The sequence below is a fragment of the Diadema setosum genome, chromosome 8 (assembly GCF_964275005.1).
Source record: "Diadema setosum chromosome 8, eeDiaSeto1, whole genome shotgun sequence".
NCBI lineage: Eukaryota > Metazoa > Echinodermata > Echinoidea > Diadematoida > Diadematidae > Diadema > Diadema setosum.
This window is the reverse complement of record NC_092692.1, coordinates 2,157,661-2,170,757: the sequence shown is the minus strand read 5'-3', so window position 1 is coordinate 2,170,757 and position 13,097 is coordinate 2,157,661.

Genomic DNA, 13,097 nt, shown 5'->3' with positions numbered 1-13,097 from the left:
TGGCACAAAATGTAATGAAAGACAAAGAAACTGCTTGTTTGTTTGTTTGTTTGTTTGATCATTTCCATCTGAGAAGATTGCTGGATAGCCCACATTCGTCTTCCATGGGGTCCAGTTGAATGCGAAGTGCACATGGGACCACTTCACCGCGTTGAATACCCTGATCTTTGCGATGAATGAATGAAGCTGGATCTTTTATGTGCACGAGTTGTGACTCTCTCATACACGGAACCTCCATTTGATGTCCTATCCGAGGAACAAAGTGTTTTGCCTCTTGCTAGAGGGGACGGTGTTATTACACACAACATTGCTCAGTCCAGACTCGGGTTCGAACCCGGACCCATAGAATCGTGAGGCAGACGCGCTACCGACTGAGCCAACTCACCGCACTAAGAATATTGTATAAATTTCGGAAGGTGATATGTGTCTTGTAAATTGTAGCGAATTGTAGTCCGACCATGAAATGTTCCTTACGAAGTGGGATGGAGAGATTCCTGACAGGAGAGGAATAATACTTTCCTACGGTTGATCGTACATGCAAACTATGGATATTCTCGTATAGCGTTATTGAGAGTAGTATCCATTTTCCATCAATGTGGTCCATGTCCCTCACCCCCCCCCTCCCCCCTTTGCTCTGGCGGTCAAGAGTACACATAATAAAATGCTTCTTCCCAATTCCTAGTGATTCCCCCTTTACGTAGGAAAATGGGTTAGGATTCTGACCCCATATTACAGGCTTTTTGAAGGGGAGCCATCAAAATTATCCCCCTATTTTAGAGTTTCGATGAACCACCTTACATCCCATCCCTCTTTCTTATTGAAACTGGGGGCGAGGTCCACTCTAATGTGGGTGGCTCTATCACCCCTGCATCTAACATCTTTTGCAAATGTGCTTTTTCTTCATTCGCCAAATTCATTGGGGTACGCCGCATCTTTTGCCTGATTGGAGTAGGGTTCCCCGTATCGAATTGATGCTCGACTACCGTACAATTTCCCAACACCACTAAATTCACACAGTAAAGCTAGTAGTTCTTGTTGTGGTGCCTCATCTAGGTTTATGATACGTTTCCACAATGCCTGTAAGTCTGGAGGAACTTCAAGCTTTTTTACTGCTACGTCCCTATACCACTCCCCCTTCCCCATTTTTGCTCTAAAAACTTGACTACATCCTCTCGTATGGTACATTTGGTAGTACATTTCTGCAGATAATGTGGTGTGGCGGGGTTAAGGGGGTCCCATAGGCCCATTTAAAAACCCAGTTGCGTTAATTGTCTTTTGAAACATAGGAGTGTGGGTGCGATTCCCCTTAACTGAAATAGGGGCATCTGTTGGATTTAGAACAAACAATCCAAAACGGGGTCCCCCGGGCCTGAATGCAAGGTACGGGGTACTAGAACTGGTAAGTTAGGTTCAAATTCTAACATAAATACAGTAAGTCTAAATTATCACATTCAGATACACATTGTACTTGTGCAGCTGACCATGACGGAGCTAGTGTGGTCCCATAGAGTCGCACAGGATAACGCCGATGGTCACCCGCACAACCAATGTTCGTTGGGATCCCTTCCCCCAACAGACTTTGTTCAGAGGCAAAAAAATATCAATAAGAATCTCATACTGTTTCTTAAAGTCCATACCCAGTAATATTTCATCATAGATAGGCGCAGTATACACCATTTCATGAAAAGTCCCCGAGCCTAAACGTAATTCTAAAGGGACTACTATTTTCCCCTTCATCCTCATTAATCCTTTCCTGCAGTATTTAACACCAAGTGAGAAATAATGTTATCAGAAACAATAGTCACTTCTACAGCGATGTCGACTGTAGCCTGTACAGTTTGACCCGCCACCATGACTGGAAAGGAGAAACTAGATGAAGACTTCAATAGGCACACAACTACCTCCTTATCAATGTTGTTGTCTGAGGCCTAATCCCCCTATTGGGTTGGGACTGGGTTGAAGGGAATTTCCCCTGTGAAAAGTATTTGACTCTTGCCCAATCTCTTGCGATCCAGAATCAAAATTCACTGTCTGAGTTATTGGTAGTGTTCGGCCTTCTCTGGGCTGGGTCGAACTCTAAGAAAGAGACAGCTTTAGGCGAAACATTTGGACAAATCCCGTTGGAAATGCCCCCCTTGATAACATTTAAAGCATTTAAGTTCTATGGGCTTCAGCGAATGACGAGTAGGCGACCTGGAACCGACCTTAGTCTTAGAGAATCGCTCATTGAACGTGTAATGAGACTGGAAAGTATGTTCAATGCATCAGTCAATTTAGTGATTGAAGATTGTGTGTCAGACAAGAATGACTCCAAACCATCTATTTTCTTTTCCAAACTGCTCAGCCGTTCATTTTGAAGATCATTTATGTTAAAGGCAAAGGACTGAGTTTTTTAGTTTCTGCTTTATGTTGTCCCCTACGGGGAGCCACTTGCCTAATATCCAGTGACTCTTCTTCTTCGACTAAAGACCGCCTTGCCATAAGTTGCCTATTGGCGTAGCCGCGCCTCTGGACCAGTCGAAAAGTATGCCGGTTCCACTGTACCATGCTTTCTGCCCTCTTTAGGGTCTGCGGTCGCATGTTCAGGGCCCAGTGGAGTGCACGTCACGAGACCGACACCCACGAGTCATACAGCCCACAAGTCATACAGCTCACAAGTCATACAGCCCACGAGTCATACAGCTCACAAGTCGATACAGCCCACTAGTTATACAGCCCACAAGTTTGACACTGAATAAATAAAGCCAATTAGGTCGACATCAAGTAAAATAAGCCCATGAGTTATACAGCCCATGAGGTTGACACTACGCACAAAAGGCTCATGAGACCGACACTAAGCAGAGAAAGCCCACGAGACCGACACTACGCTTAAAAGGCTCACGAGACGGACACTAGGCAAAATTCTAGGCAAAAGAAGCCCACGAGACCGACATTAGGCAAGGCTCACGAGACCGACAGAATGAACAGCACCACCTATAAACCAATTTATTGTAAAGGGTGTCCACATAATCGCATAAAGAAGGTATAAGAGATGGGGAAAAAAAAAAGAGTTGCTAGGGTATTACCTCACTCCCTGAACGGTTCATGATCTTTTATTGTGTTTGCGTATGTGAGTGTTTGTGAAAACAAAAACAAAAAATCAGCAATAGTGCATGGGATGCTTCAATATTACTTTCGAAAATGCCCAAACACCCTCGTTTCCCTATCTGAAAAGCCCATACCGGTATACACCTACTTAGAAAAATAATAATAAAATGATGTGGACATGCAGATCAACCAACTAGAAAAATACCCAGATATAAAATGAAGTTCACTACAAGAAAATTGTTCACAAAATGGTCAGTGTTGAAGTGTAAACGTGCTTTACGTGACGGAGGGGGGGGGGGGGGTAGTCATCTGCAAAGGCGTTGAAATGGTATAAATTCACAGAAAATAGTGTAATCGTTGATTAAGGCAGCGTTAAAAATTCGGAAAAGGAAGATACAGCCATGAAAACAACTTTTCTATTTCATGAAAAATGTACCGTTTTCAGAATAATAATTTTACAAACATACAAGCCATTGAAATTGAGGTGAATCGCTGCGGTAAAAATCGTTTTCATCCGTTGAATTTCATATATCATAGTTAAAGAGAAAACTACAAATTAAACTCTAAGCAGGCGGATATAAGCAGGCAGATATGATATCTGATAAGGCCTACTTAACTTGTGAAGCGAGAAAAAAAAGGGCGAAAAAAAGTAGATCATGTCCATCGTCTAATTAGAAATTAGGAAAGCCTGTTAAATGTAGCACGATGTCATCTAAAATCAAACCATCCATCGTTTTGTCCTCTATCAGTTTTTCATATATATATTTTCTTGGGGGTGGTGGTCCTATGAAGAGGACAATTTTATTTTTTTTTTAAATGAAAAAATGGTAACAATCTCACTCCCCGTAGCGTGACAGAACTGCCCCCTAAAAGCCACACGTGTATAGATACATACTTAATGTCGTTGATATGTAGATGGTGCTGTTATTAGTTAGTTACAATCTCTCGCTTCACAGCGTAACGAAATTGCACCCACCAGTATGTAATTTTCCCCTTCATGGAACACCCTGTACAGGCACATATTTGTAATTCACATGTATATGGCCCTGTTCATCCTGTCGGTGTCGTGAGCCTTCTTTGCCTAGTGTCGGTCCCGTGGGCTTTCTTTGCCTAGTGTCGGTCTCGTGAGCCTGTTTTGCGTACTGCCGTTCTCGTGAGCCTTAATTGTGAAGTGTCAGTCTCGTGAGCTTTCTTTAGTCGGTCTCGTGAGCCTTTTGTGCATAATGTCCAGCTCATGGGCTGTATGACTCATGGACCTATTTTTGATGTCGGTCTCGTGGACCGTATGACTCGTGGGTGTCGGTCTCGTGGGATGACCCCGGCCCAGTGTCCCGAATCCCTATCACTGCAGCCCTGGTAGAAGCGCACAATGCACTGCTGCTCTACAAACTCATCAGGTAAGTGCTACGCGGTCAGCCCACTCTACTATGTCTTGTTCTACCGCCTGCCGAGCGTATTGGAATTATATTTGCGAGGTTTCAGGCAGCAGCTCACGATCCAAATCGTCGGTCTAACTTGGCAATTAATTCAAAATAATCAAGGTTGGGGTCACATTGAGTTAGGGCTGCGTACATTTCGCTTGCCTCCCCTGTAAACACCAACACAGATTATTGCGGCGCTGTGAACGATGTGGTCCAGCGCGACTCATTTGCGCATAGGGAGAATTTCTGGTAAAACGCCGCCAAGCTTCCCGACCCATATGTCTTAGGAAGGTTGGCCGGTCGCTTCGCCTCTGTTTCCCATGCAGAAGAAGTACACTTAGTTACCACTTCCATAAATGCCATCCCCCCCCCCCCCGATCTCCCCTTGGTTTAGTGCTAGCACTAAGGCAAGCACTAGCTGCAGGGCTATTTGAACTCTTCTCCGGTGAAAGGCGACGGACAGGCGGGGGAAAAGTCATAAGGGTAAGGCGCTGGCGGCGTACTCGCACGTCGCACCCGCTCTAGGCGATGAGCCAGCGTGAAATCGAAGGTTGTGTGCAGGTCTAAACTACGGAGCGTCAGTAGGATGAGCTGACCATCGCTCTCTTTCCTTAATCTTCCCAGTTGGAGTATGCACGAGGCAGTTGTCGGCCCTATCCCTGGGATCAAACGCAGTTCACTCTCAGAGCAGATGCTAATCTTGCGTTTAGACTTTGCCATCGATCTAAATAAGTCAGATAATTAAATCAGAATCAAATTTCGAATTGAAATAGAGTCGCAGATTCGCAAACTCGTATGCCGATCAGCAATTCAATTTATTTACTTATTGAAATATATTTATACAGGATTAAAAACGATCAGCTAAAAGCTGTTTTACATCGAAGTTCTGTGTAAAACAATGCATTTTCCTGCACAGGGGATACTGTAAAAAACAACAACAACAACATAAAAAAAAATAAATATTAACATTTTCCAACAGATTTAGAACAAAAAGGACTGCCGGACTGGGATACAAATAATGTACAAATCTTTAAAAAATGCTGAGTTTGTGGAGTATACGCTGCCCACTATTCACACCAATCAAAATCAATACACACTTCAATCTATACTTCCATTGATTATGGTAAACTGCAAGTTCGGCTAACCAGCTAGCAGCTAAATTCAATAAATCGGTAAGTAAGAAGCGGACTAACTTAGTCCTAAAGTTCAGAGTTAGATATAGAAGTCTATCCGGAAAAATCCTGTTAGAATTAGGAAAACCTACAAGTGTAATGAGAAACAATTAATTCAATATCAGAAAGCCTAATTAATGTAAAATGTCTATCCTAGAATGGAAAGGAAACAGTGCACACAGGCTCACTCAATGATTAAACCTTGCACACACTCACCGTTACAGATATCTACAGGCCAACCTCAGGCCAAGAAGCACTCAAGAATTTTGACAATACGCAATAGAAACTATTGCCAGCCAACTGTAAAAATATGCTCTGGCGACACGCCAAGCACTCAAACAATGTGCTTCGGCGAGTGAAAACAATTTATGTAAATTATGCAAATGAGTAACACCGTACGCAATACTTGTCGTGACTCAAGTACAAGAAAATTGCGTTAAAGGGACTGTACAGTTCTGGCTGAGGTGGGGATTCATGTTTTGAACATTCCTAAGTGAGATAATGAAAAGCCTCTTATGAAATATGAAAGAGCATGTAATTTTAAGAAGGATTCAACGTTTATTTGATGAAAATTGGTTTTCAAATGGCTGAGATATCCAGAAAAGCGCTAATAATAAAAGGCGACATGCCACAACTTTATTACGATCTCAATGTTTCACCTTGTTTTTGGATATCTCAGCCATTTCAAAACCGATTTTCATCGAATAAACTTTTGATACCCCTTAGAACAACATGCTCTTTGACATCTCATAGAGTGGTTTCTGAATATCTCGCAAAACGTTAAAAGCTAAATCCTCACCTCGACCAGAACTGTACACACCCTTTAACATGAAATCCCACGCCACCCCAGGCGAACATGCGACACGCAATCACGGGATACACTGAACACGCTATCACGCAACCCACGACAATTGGACTGCTTGCAAAATATATTTGATTTGATTTGATTTGATTTGATTTCTGCCTTTTTCCAAATCACACATAACAAAAGAATACACATATTTAGAAATTAACATTACACGACATACATATAAGCAAGCATATACCGTCTTGCAAATTAATTCAAAGTACATATACACGCACACTATGAACATGACAGTATTCGATGTATAAGACGTGAAGCATATCATTCACAAAAATGTTCAGAGGCGAATCGTTAAATCAACAGTTGTAGATTATGTATATAATAATTGATAATTCATTCAGAGTATATCATGTCGTTTCAATAAACGAATTTTAGAAAAAAAAATAACAGAGAGGGATTATTATATAAATTGACTTTTAAAATTAAACATTTTTGGTTATTATAATAACAGAAAAGCAGGAGACCGTGATCATAAGCAGCAGCTTGACATGGATCGAGGCCTCGGGGTAAAATTCGAAACTTAAAATCAATTTACATATGTGTATGACGTACGTGTCTACAAAATAAAATCAATTGTCAAATCCAAAATATCGTAATAATTTATGAAATCAAAAATAAAGGGAGAATTCGAAATAGTTTTCGTTTATTTGTTATAAATAGGCATTCTTTACCATAAAACTGTGCTGAGGTGAGTGTTGTGCTGTCCTGTGCTGTGCTGAGCTGTGACCTGGGTAAGCGTGGACGCTGGAGTTCACAGTGAATAGGTTGTGAAACGAGGAAGGGAGGCTGTTGGATTTGTATTTGTACATGAATATTGCGCATTTTAATATATTAATATCGCTGATTTTCAGAGTTTTCAATTTAAAAAATAATGGTTCAGAATTTGCAAGATAATGTGAGTTGGTACAAATGCGGAGTGCTCTTTTTTGGAGAAGGTAAACTGATTGAATTTTTGTCTTGTTAGAATTTGCCCATACCATATTGCAGTATGTGATGTATGGTAAAATCAGTGCATTATATAAAATAAAAAGAGACTTTTCTATCAAAAAAAAAAAAAAATCTGTCAGTTTAAACAATATACCCCTGTTACTCAATGCAATATTACGTATATCCTTTACATGTTCATTCCAGGTAAGATTAGCATAAATAATTCCACCAAGAAATTTAGTAGACTTTTTTTTTTTTCTACAAGAGGGAACCCATCAATATATAAATTACATTCAATATCAGAAGAATGAACATTTTTGAAATATATAAAACTAATCTTATCAATATTTAAAGATAATTTATTGCATTTAAACCAAAAAGAAACTTTACCTAATTCAAAATATGCGATTAAAAACGGCGAACCCGAAGTAGGCTCACGCGGTTCGTCACGCAATTCACACAAGTGAATTTTTGAAAGAAAAAAACAAGAAAAAAGAAAAAAAAAAAAACCTTACCTCCAAAAAAATTGCTACAAATTTTTTTCAAGTGTTTCTTTGTAGTATAAGTTGCGCTTAATAACACACTAAAAATTTACCCAAATATAAGAGTGCGAAAGTTGTGAACTTCAAGACTGCATCCAAGATAGCGTCTAAGAGGGCCGCCAATTCCTGAAATGCACATAATTCCTTTATTTCTCACCACACAGAGGTAATTTTGGTGTCTAAACATATGTTATTTTGGGGTAAGCAATTCAATAAACATCTTTGCACCACTTATTAGCGACCACGTGATTGAAAAATTCAAGATAGCTGACCAAAAAGGCCGCCAATGCCTACATTTACCAATTATTCTACTTTTTTTTGGGGGGGGGGATTTATTTCTTATGTTTTAGGCTACTAGAAATTCAATGAGCACACCAAATCATTGAACAGTTATCATTATTTTAGAAGGCAAAGCAATATAATGCCTAAAATGATTTCCAAACCTGTCGGGAACTAAAGTTCAGTATGTATGCATAACGTTCACATGACACAAAATCAATTGAAATCAATCTCAAGTACATCACATTCATGACGGATTAATACAATTGTCTGTGGTGGGAACCTTCATTGAAGAAGATGCTTGTGAGAGTAGGTTCCCCGAAAGAAAGTCAAACACAGGCTGTTACACTTACACACACACTCATGTACAGCTGGACAAGCGTGCGTGCACACACACTCACACAAAACAAGGGGAAGAGATTGAGAAAGAAGAAGAGGAGATAACACCACTGTAAAATCTAAAAGCCATGATTATCTAATGGGGTGTTAAAAAAAATGAGGAGTTCTCATCGCTAATGATCAAATATACAGAATGATGCAACTCTAAATGTCCTGTTCGTTTCAGATATCAACGAATGCGACTTGGGCTTCTCGTGTCTGAACGGAGGCACCTGTATCAACTACATCGGGAACTACGAATGTATCTGTGATTCGGGATATACTGGACGTCACTGCTTTGAAGGAGGTAATTGCCTCTGTGGTATTAAACTTAGGAAGTAATGTACCATAGTATTCTTTATCAAGGCTCACCTTAAGTTAGACTGAAGCTTTCATTACTAATGACAATTATTAACATGTTAATCACTGTTAATCATTGCCAATGTTGACTGGAAGTCCTGAAAGTGCTTAGACAGAAAAGAACCCACAGTGATAATGATGTAGAAAAGTTGTCAAAGGCCTATATACACGCAAAAGGTGATTTCAAAATCGGTGCTAGAACCATGAGAACTGATCTTAGTGCCTCCTCTCAAACAACTGTCCTTTATCTAGCTCTTACACCGATCCCATGTAACACAAGCGATATACCTATCGATTGCAGTTGTCGATTTCCAATACTGGTGGTTTCTTCGTACTGCTGTGAGTCCGCGGACTTGAAAACAAGATGCTGAGCAAGACCCCGAATGGGAGTCGAACCACTGGACCTTCTGATTATCAGTCCAAGCCCTAACACACCGTGCCAAAGCGAGGCGATGCCGAGATCAGTGGTCATTGTGCTTAAAGTAGGCCCTATGCGAACACAAATTTTGTCTTAGGTAGAGTCCCTATAGTCTTAGGGCGAGAGCCGTTTCTGTGGGTTTTTTTTAATATAGTGGCGGAGCAGTGGTGTAAATAAAAAATACGCCCGCGGGATCGCGCCTGAATTGGACCGCGAAAAAAAAAAAAGCCCAAACAAGGCATGAATGCTTAGTTTTTACACATGATGAGGAATATGGCTGCAAATGCTACAAATGTCATTTTTTTTTGTCCCCGCCGAACGAGTTCGAGCAGGGGACTATGAAACGGGCTCCGTACGTGTGTGTGTCCGTGTGTCCGTGTGTCCGTCCGTGCGTCCGTGCGTCCGTGTGTCCGTCCGTGCGTCCGTGCGTCCGTCCGTGCGTCCGTGTGTGATCAAAATGTTCAAAATGCTACTCCTTCGCCATTTCTAACCCGATTTTGATTCTGTTTGCTTTATATGATAGCACTACATGGGAGCTTTGAAACTTCTATAAAGAATTTCAGTTGTGACCTTTGACCTTGACCTTTGACCTATATTGTACATTTTGCTTCAAAATGCTACTCCTTCGCCATTTCTGACCCGATTTTGATTCCGTTTGCTTTATATGATGGCACTAGGTGAGGGCTTCAAAACTTCTACACAGAATTTTGACATTTGACTTCTTTGACCTTTGACCTTGATTTTTTGCCTATATTGTACATTGGCTACAAAATGCTACTCCTTCGCCATTTCTAACCCGATTTCGATTCCGTTTGCTTTATATGATGGCACTAGGTGAGGGCTTCAAAACTTCTACACAGAATTTTGACCTTTGACTTCTTTGACCTTTGACCTTGATTTTTGACCTAAATTGTACATTTTGCTACAAAATGCTACTCCTTCGCCATTTGTAACCCGATTTCAATTCCGTTTGCTTTAAGTGATGGCACTTGGTGAGGGCTTCAAAACTTCTACACAGAATTTTGACCTTTGACTTCTTTGACCTCTGACCTTGATTTTTGACCTGTATTGTACATTTTGCTATTAAATGCTACTCCTTCGCCATTTCTAACCCGATTTCGATTCCGTTTGCTTTATGTGATGGCACTAGGTGAGGGCTTCAAAACTTCTACACAGAATTTTGTCCTTTGACTTCTTTGACCTTTGACCTTGATTTTTTACCTATATTGTACATTGGCTACAAAATGCTACTCCTTCGCCATTTCTAACCCGATTTCGATTCCGTTTGCTTTATGTGATGGCACTAGGTGAGGGCTTCAAAACTTCTACATAGAATTTTGACCTTTGACTTCTTTGACCTTTGACCTTGATCTTTTTACCTATATTGTACATTTTGCTACTAAATGCTACTTCCGGCGGGGACATATATTACGCACCGCGTAATTTCTACTTTTCCTTGTTTCAAATACAACGATCTTGAATTTGCTCTGAGGTTCAAGATTTGCATGTAGCCATGTCGAAATCCAGTGTCATCGTGTACGCCTCGCGGGCGAATATCGTATTAGAAGAACCAATGCACCTATAACGTGCATTCATAATGAACGTGGACGTGGACTTATCACACAAGGCAACTCAGATATATAACTGCACCGAGCTTGAAATGACAAATTTTTATAATGCCTAGGCTTTGGGAAAAGACCACGTAAATCACCATGAATAATATCTGAATAGCGTACAATTTAGTTAGAGGTGATTTGAATATGAAAGAATATATCAGTTACCTTAAATCCATAATTAATATCAAAGTAAGGTTTCAGATTTGGGTAAAATTCGAACCCCTGTACAAAATTGAATTTTACACAAGGAGCGATATTCTGTATGTGAGTGTCTGCTTACAATGACTCTGAACAATAGACATGGATATCATGAATGCCACCTTTTTAGAACTCTGCTGACTGGGTTTCTAGACTCTTGATCCCGGGCACATGAATGCTTTATTGATAATTTATGATGGATTGCCCTGGGCACTGCTTGTCTGAATTCATGGTAAAGGGTAAATTGCATGCACATGAAAAGAATAAGCACATGTTTTTATGTGCTTGCATACACTACATCTCAGGATGAATAAAGACTAGCTGTAATAGTGGAATTTTTCATGACTGCGGTATGTAATAGAGCTTCCCAACCCTTGCCATTATTTAGGACCGACCACTTTCTGGGTGTTAACCACACACTCCCATACACACCAATGACCCCTGTGAAAAAAAAAAATATGAAGTTTTTTACAGAGGGTTGAAAATACAGCAAAATCTGAAACCTAACTTAAAAGTAAATCTTGCATTTAATGAAAGTGATTTATGCTTTTATTTTTGAATTACCTCCAACAAAATTGTACACTATTCAGCTATTGCTCATATCATTGTCAGTGTTATCTGATAACAGTTTTTGAACTATTAAAGACCAAAAGTGAGAAGAGATTGTTGAAATACCTAATACTTTGATCCCTGCTATTAAGAACACAGTGTCATCACAGTAAATCACAGCGTGAATCACAATGTGAATCACACTATGACACACATTGTTGATTCGAGCGTTTTCATCGTGTGAATACACTGTGAAATACAATGTGTTCACACTGCGATGACACTGTTCTACACCCCATTTGCACTGTGTTTGTTTGTGGGTGTTAATTCTTCTGTCTGTCTTTTATTTTTAAGGCAATTTGATTAGTTCAGCAGTTAGTTTTAGCTATTGTTTATTGGAAAAATCCAAACAATTTTTTTTCCAGCACTTGTCGCTTAAATGTATTCCCTTGTATTTTACATTCACAGTGACTTCAGGTCTAAACGACGCCATTGCTATATCTCTGAGTGTCAGTCTATTACTTGTGGCCATCGTCTTTGTCGTCGTCGGCATATTGATTTACCGTTGCAAGACGAAGAAGTCGACGACATCTCCGCAGTCGCCAGGTTCAACTTTAGTGCCTCTCGGGGCGCTGCTCCCAGATTCACCACCCGTCCTTACCACGCAAGCACCAGGGGAAATCGCTGATCAGAACGCTATCGCAAACGCCGCTTTTTGCCCCGATACGGTAGAATTAGGCGCAATAGAACCTGCTCTGTGTGATCCACACGACCACGTGAACGTTCAACATCAATCAGTTGACTCCAGCACGACGAATGAAAGTCGAGGTAGACAGGTAGGTTGTAGCACATTACCAGGAATCAAAATGAATATATTGTGTGAGTATCAGCGTTTGGATATACATATGAAAGTTAGCAAATTGCTTTGAAGTAATATATATGACAGAAATGGTCATGAAAACAGTGGATTTTCATCGTTTGTATTGATTAGCCTTCGCTTACCGTTCTTACTGCTTTCGGTTGGAGGAGGAGGTGAATATCATGTGACTCTATTTTGTCAAACGATTTTGTCAAAACTATCAAACATGACCTTAATAGTTTAAAAAATTGACAGGTCTGGATAAGAAAAAATGATGAGAACAGCATTAGACTAGTTCACTAATGTATCTACATTTTTATGCCCATCGCTAAAACAAACGTTTTTTTACTGACAACAGCTTCAATGTGCAATCTGGGTTTGGTGTATTGAAGTGTATTTGACGTGGACAGCTTGAACTGCACGAAG